The sequence below is a fragment of the Ananas comosus genome, linkage group 18 (genome assembly GCF_001540865.1).
Source record: "Ananas comosus cultivar F153 linkage group 18, ASM154086v1, whole genome shotgun sequence".
Classification (NCBI taxonomy): domain Eukaryota; kingdom Viridiplantae; phylum Streptophyta; class Magnoliopsida; order Poales; family Bromeliaceae; genus Ananas; species Ananas comosus.
In genome coordinates, this window is record NC_033638.1 from 10,578,872 (window position 1) to 10,586,848 (window position 7,977).

A 7,977-nucleotide genomic window follows, 5' to 3' on the forward strand; every position below is an offset into this window, starting at 1 on the left:
ACCGTCAAATTCTGTGCGTTTGCAATTGATCCTATTTTTAATAGACAGTAAGATCACTTTGTGTTCCTATATATTTCTGATTCAAGCTCTTTACTAAGGGGTCTAAATAGTTTTTATGAAGAATAACACTTGTATGATTGGAAAAACCTGTGGTATTGTACCTAACCTGCTACAGGACTTGAGTAATTAGGGTGGCTATTAGCTAGCTGGAATGGGCTGTTTAAAGGGGCGTCCTACGTACGCACCAAGTTTGGACTATTGCAGAGATATACTTTTGCTTTCATCTCACCTCATGTTACTTCGTGCTAATACTAAGGGTGAAAGTGTACATATATATATAGAGAGAGAGAGAGAGAGAAAGAGAAAGAGAGAGAGAGAGAGAGAGAGTGAGAGAGAGAGAGGCCACTATATAAAATAGTACAAGTGTTTGGTAATATTAAATTTTTGATTCTTGGATGAAAAAAAATATGCGGTTAGATTAATAATATTGGTTTCTGATTAATTAAAATGATAATGATCATCTAGAATTAAACGAGTGGATGGTTGAACAATATTATCTAATGAATGAAAATAATTAAAGAAATAAATTTAACAGTACAAAACTCGATAATACCAAGCGACTGATATTATCGATAGTATAATAACCAAACTCACTCTCTCTCTCTCTCTCTCTCTCTCTATATATATATATATATAGGGGGGAGAGAGACGTGTTTGTTCCTTGTTCAATAGAATATATATATATATATATATATATAAAACGAGAAGAGAGAGGAGAGAATGTGTTTGTTCCTGTCAACGAATTCACTGCAGAAATATATTTTACTATTGGCTCATTGTGGTATGAACAATATAATATTATATTAAAAAGCAAACAAGTTATTTTTTTATTATATTTTTCTATTGTAAATAGTGCAATTTTTAAGGTGTTATAAATGTCCACACTTGAAGATTCATGGCAAAACTTATTGCTGCATTTGAAGTAAAATTAATAAAAAGAGAAGCTAGCAAATCGGCAATCTTCCTTTTTTATTTCTTTTTTTTTTTTCCTTCGTATTTTTTGTGGACAAGAAAGGAACCACGAAGTTGTTATATTTTTAGTGATCTCAAAACGACTCAAGTTCACAACCCTAATCAGACAGAGGATGAAATTAATAATTGAGAAAGACATAAATATTGCTGAGAAATCGTATATATGTTGGTTCCCTCGGCAATCACCATGCATCATGAGATAAATAAAAGGTTGAGTAGTATTGTAGAGGCTTCGTAACAGGCTTATATAATTACATTGGCTATGCTCTTATATGTATACCCTTTATTATTGGCATCATGCATGTCCCACGTACACAAAGTTTGAATTGGAGAAAACAATCCAGCGCGATCTTATTGCTTTGTTTAAGCTTTCTTTAATCAATCCTCCGTTGAATCTTAAAAGCTACCAATCTTCGGGGGGGGAAAAATAAACAACATACATGTTTTTGATTAATTCAGTCTCATGTAGCAATCAATCACTACATCTCAATAATGCATTCATATCTAGCGAGCTTGGTGTTTACAATTTTATATCCTCCTTCTAAGATAGGAGCTGATTTTGAAAGTAGTACTTAATTGTCTAAGAGAGGTTATATATATATATATATAGAGCTAGGCTGGTATACTATTGGTAGCACGGAGACCTCCGTGCTGTCAAATTATTTTTAATGATACGGCTTCCAAATCGACGATCGGCTCCGTTAGACTTGATTTACACTATTAAAAATATTTGGAAACTAAATTTCATAATTTTTTGACATCATTTGGCTAGTGATCAAAATGTCTCAAAATTAACAATTTTAATGATAGATGTGATGCATTTGTAAATTTAACGGCGTAAAACAATCTAAATCAGATAACATTTTTATAGAAAATTTGTTTTATTATTTAGAGTAAGATCAGTACCTCTGATATTAAATTCAAGTCTTTTATCATTATTTTTTATGAGATTTTTATTTTCAGCCGTTCATTTTTAGACTACTCGATCGTTTGATAAGTAAATGATACTGAAATATTATGAAATTTAGTTTTAAAATACTTTCAATAGTGTAGATCAAGTTTAACGGAGCCGATCAGCGATTAGGAATCGGCATCATTAAAAACAACTTAGTAGCATAGAGACCTCCTTACTACCGATAGTATACCAGCCTAGCTCTCTCTCTCTCTCTATATATATATATATTGTAGAGTTACTATGCTATCGAAAGTATGGAGAATTTGATGCTTTTCGATTTTTTGAGTCTTTGATTAAAAATTATATGATTGGAATAATTGCGGTTCCCCTCTAGAGTTGAATAGTATTTGTAGGGTTGAGTGGTCTCCACAGAATAATAGTATTAATTCAGAAGTTAAAAATGATGAAAGGAGCTGATCTAAGGGCCAAAAGTTGAAATAATTGCGGTTGAAATAAGGACTAAAAATTATATGATTGGAATAATTGCGGTTCCCCCTAGAGTTGAGTAGCATTTCTAGGGTTGAGTGATCTCCACAAAATAATAGTATTAATTCAAAAGTTAAAAATGATTAAAGAAGCTGATCTAAGGACCAAAAGTTAGAAGTATCAAATTCTCTATACTTTCCATAGTATGGTAGCTCTACTCTCTCTCTCTCTCTTTCTCTCTCTCTCTCTCTCTCTCTCTCTCTCTATATATATATATATATATATATATATAAAGTCACCAGCAATAATTTGAGAGCGACATTCCCAGTCCCCACCGAAGGATCAAGAATGCCGTATGAATTAACTGCATGTATGCTTAATCGTGACTATTTTTTGGCTATAATTTATAGCATACGATTGGGATCCAGTGCTTCAGTACTGCTAAGATTGCATTAGCTATAATTAATAAAGTGCGGATCCGTCTGCTCGAACTTAAAAATGAGTCTCGCGTAGCGGCAAAGGAATTAATATATAGCAAGAAACAATTAATAAGACAAGGTTCTTAGGAATGACATGGAATTAGGCTACATATATAGATATAGAAGAATTAAAGCACCAAGTCTCATTGGGAAATTTGCTTTTCTAATTACTGTACTAGTTGGTTTTTCATTTGATGGTTATCGAAATATATACAATTTTTAGAAGAGTAATTAGATATGATAAGTATAATAAACACATCAACAGGTTCGAGGAATGAAAAAGCCTACATCACGATCAAAACTTATGAGCTGCATCAATATACATATATATATAGTTGAAGTGCTGTGCTGGCCCATCACTGATCACTGTGGTCCATGTATGACTCCGTTCTAGCTAGCTATGTCTTTGTCCTTGTGCTGTGTTCTTTTAATTTGTTTTTCCAAATAGTGGTCCATTTAGGTAATATTCACCTGTGAATTGCGTGTACAACTCTCTAGATATTTAAGACATAAGACAAATTTAGATATCCATAAGACAAATTTAGATAATATTCACCTGTGAATTGCGTGTATACCTTAGATCCAAATTAACATGAGAGAACATAGTGACATGATAAAATAGCACCGAGTTTGAACAATAAAAGCTTACACATAAGTAATATGTAGAAGAATACATATTATCAATCACGCATACATTCTTTCATTTTTGAACTGCAAATAATATATATATATATATATATATATATAATTACAGAAAACTCTCCTGTCAAAATTCGATTTTTTACTTTTCTCTCCTGTCATTTAAAAATCTACACTTTACCCTCTTGTAAAATGAAAAATGTGCACTTCACTTCCTACCGTTAGAGTTCNTATCATAACTCAATTCTATATAAATATGCGGCACAAAATAGTACAAGAAAAGATTTATCAAAAGGGCTTCTATGTAAATGCCGAAGACAAAGCAATCATAAGTATGTCTATGATCTAACAAGAGAGTGGTATCAGAGAAAAAATATATATATTTATGAACATATCATAGAATGACAAAAAAGAACAGTAGAGATTGCATTGGCTTGTTAGGTATTTAAATGCAGATTTAATTAATTACTTGTCCTGTTAGCTAAATTAGAGCTGGCAACGCTATATAGTACGAACGCATTAGCTGGAATAGGGCCTTCGAGCTCCCAACAACTACTATACATCTAGACCTAGAAATCTCGATCCAAATCCGCCGGTGCCAGCGGATTACTCGCAAATTTGCGGGTATAGATACCAACTTTTTCAACATAAAATATTATGGATAAAATGGGTGGGTAACCATTAAGCTGTGAGCATTTTGGGTAACCCGCGGGTACCCACGGTACCCACACATATATTTTTTAATTACAAAATATATTTTCTTAATTAAAATATATATATTTATTTATTTATCCTAAAAATGCTCACCCTAATTTCTTATCGCGTTATTTTTTTATGAAATTTTTTTGCTTTAAAACTTTAAATATTTTTATTGTATGTTATGATATTTTAAATAATGAGTCATGCTATAGTATTAAAACTTATATATATGTATTTTGTATTTAAAAAATATAAGAGCAAAAAAGAAAAAAAAAATGCTGGTAATACGCATACCCATCCGCCCACCCGCGGGCGGGTATGGATAAAAATGTTAGCTATCCAAAAATTTACGGATAAATTTTGCCCATCCCTAAATAACCCACGGGTACAATGACTAGCCCGCGGGTTATCCAATCCACCCGTTTGCCAGCTCTATGTACATCATAAATCTTAATCTCATAATATTGGGCATATTTATGTATTTTGTATATGACATCAAGAGTTATAAAGGGATCAGGAAATCATACTTTATCTTACAATTTTTTTTAAAAAAAAAGTGCAATAAATCAAGAGTTAAGGGGGTAGAAATATGCCCATAGGCAGGTGAAAGCTGAAGCATTAAGAACCTGAGAGCACAAGAGGCCAGTTGGTTTAAGGTTTATAGTACTTTAAAAATGCTGTATCTGTATTTATATTTGAAATGGTATATCTGTCACTAAACTCGTTAGAAATTTGTATATTCATGTCAATTGACTCCCAGCCTATAGAAATCTTGTATTTTTTTTATTGGGGATCTATAATGGTTCTATTTGGTAGTAACGGACTTGAGTTGCATGGTGATAATTTGAATAGTTTTTAATAGAAAATATGAATGATTATTGGAGTTTTACTAAAGCGTGAATCACATGGCCAGGCCGTAAATTTTTATCGTGATGGATATTATGGTGGGCCAAGATAAAATGGGCCTTAGAAAAGCCCGAGGTGGGCCTGCTAAGGGCCCACTCTGGTAGGTTTGATGGGCCACCGCCCAATGAATTCGATGGACCGAACAATGAACCCACGACGAACAATTAATTTTTGGCACAAACTCGAACCCGAACCGGTGCTTACCACCAGCTGGTTTGGCCCTCCCGTCCGTGTGGGACGGGTTAAGTTTGGCGCACATTTGGACATAAACTTTAATTGGGTGCACGGGTCATGGGTGGGACATGAGGGCATGGATAATTTATTTGCGTACCCGGCCATGTTTATTTTGCAGAAGAGGATACGATCATACGACATAATCGCAGTGCATGTGTTGTTGGTCACTGTGGCAAATTAAGCACGTAGCCCCCACGTGAGGCTTAAAGAAGATCCCAATATATACACGCATCATCATCATCGTCATCATCATTCCTCCATTGACTATGTGGCAATCACGTCTATCATCTATGACCAGTCAATTATATTTTTTAAAAAATAAAATTATAATAAAATTATTTTTTTAAAATTATGATCGGATGGATAAATTTTGAAAGTGTATTTTGATTGATTCGAAACACCATGCATCATCGGTAATATGACTATCATGTTATAGATTTTTTTTCATCACGGAGATGAGGGTCCTCTCCTCTTCACAAGGAGAAATGACCGCATGGACCCTTGAACCGTGCAATATTGTACTTCTTAAAGTAAAATGGGAATTTGAATATTAAATTTATTTTATTTCATATATTTTATGAAGTTTTAACAATTTATCTATTCAAACTAGTATAATGTTATTAGGAGACTGTCTACTTGTCGTATTATTATATTACATGACAATATATATGAAAAGTAAATTCAAAACTTTGAAAGTTTAGAATCAGCACAATATGAACTGTTTATAAAGTATCTTAAAAAATTTAAAGATACACCTAGTTCACTTGGTGCAGTCGAAAAAAAAAGAGAAGAAGAAGCTATAGAACTTGATTATTACTTGATCTATAGACCATTTTAACTTAATTGGCTATCTATTTTTTTAAAATTTTAATTTTACTATCCAATGTTCTTTTAATTAAATTATTTGATTTGAGCCGGTTAACAACGCTTAATTTGGCTAAAAATATAATTAAATGTACTGTTTATCTTTATAGATTTAATTAATATATGTTATATAACTATAGATTTATTAGAATATATAATTAGTTTAAAGTTTTTAAATTAAATTATTGATAAACTCAAATTAAATAAATTAAAAATTATGAAGTAAAATAAAAATTTTAAAAGATTAAATAATTGATTCAAAAGTTTTATATAATTCTAATAATTAGTTCCATATTTCTTTTTTAAAAATATGGATTATACTGCGACCGTCTCTTAAGCGAGTGGCAAAGGGCTTGGTGGTTGGTAGCCGAGACCCAAATTCGAATCCTAATTGATTCACATTTTCAGCTAAATTTATTTATAAATGAAATAAACGAAGTGGGTAACTTGCTATCCATCTCTTAAAAGAATATATATATATATAGATTATTATTTGTCCTTTGTAAGAGATACGTTGGGCAGAGGAAGAGAAGCAATCGTCCTGGGGGTGTGATTTGTACGTGTGTATTTTGTAGTACAAGCTAGCTCAGATGAGTGATGAGGTGATCGTGATCATGATCGTGCACTGGACTATATATTCCGTCCTCAATGTAAACGAACGTGAAACAACCTTTACCTTTTAATAAATTTACTTTAATATTGTATAAAAAGTATAAAATAATTATCATTTTTTGAAATTTTAAAGTAATTATAAAGAATAGAATTCCTAATTAATCTCTACATTCAATATAGTATTAAGTGTACAATAGATAAATGCATGATTAATTTGCATCTCCTAACCAAAATTATGAGACCCTCTTAATTATAACTATATATTTTCTATAACAAGGGATGAAATTAATATATATCAATTAATTAGCTAGGTACATTTTGATGTATTTTAAGTTGTAGCGCTCGTTACAATATATATGCATGAGTAAGGTTATTTGTAAACCTACAACATAAATATAAATCTTATAGTTTAATAATATTTTTATTTTATAATATTTATGTTCATTTACTTATTCCATCACAATTATTTTTTTAATATTAAAAATATTTTAAAAAAAAGGTAACATTTGAACGATGAATTTTTCATATGCATCTGGCCACAAGAGCTCTCCATCGAAAAGTTCGGACGTGACGAACTGACACGGACAGGTAGATAGATGGATAGACAGATGACAGCTGGTTATTTGCTTGCTCATCACCAAATGCCCACGCGTATCCTAATACCATTTTATTGCACCACCAAAAAAGAAACACAAAAAAAATCTAAATCCCTATACTTACCCTGTTATTAATTAAGTTTTAAATTTTGGAAAATAGTTTGAGCGTGTTGCTGTTATAATGTAGATATTTTGATTGGCTATATAAATATTCTATGAATTTGTCATTACAGTAACAGTATTTAAAATTACAGCCGCGGAGACCAGATTATAGCATACGATGAGCGGTGATATTATAGTTAAGGTTTTGAAGGTGAATGAATTGGCTCAGATCGAATTCGTATATAGGAATGCCTTCTTGGTTATACTTATGATGAACTTAGATTGCAGTGAGAGGAAACTTAGATAGGTTTGCAGTCAAAATTGAGAAAGATTTTGAGAGGAGTGAGAAGAAACTTAGATTGCAGTGAACAGAGTCTTAGGGCTTTTAAGCTTACCCTTAACAATTTGCTGGTTCAAAATCAATCGGATGTTA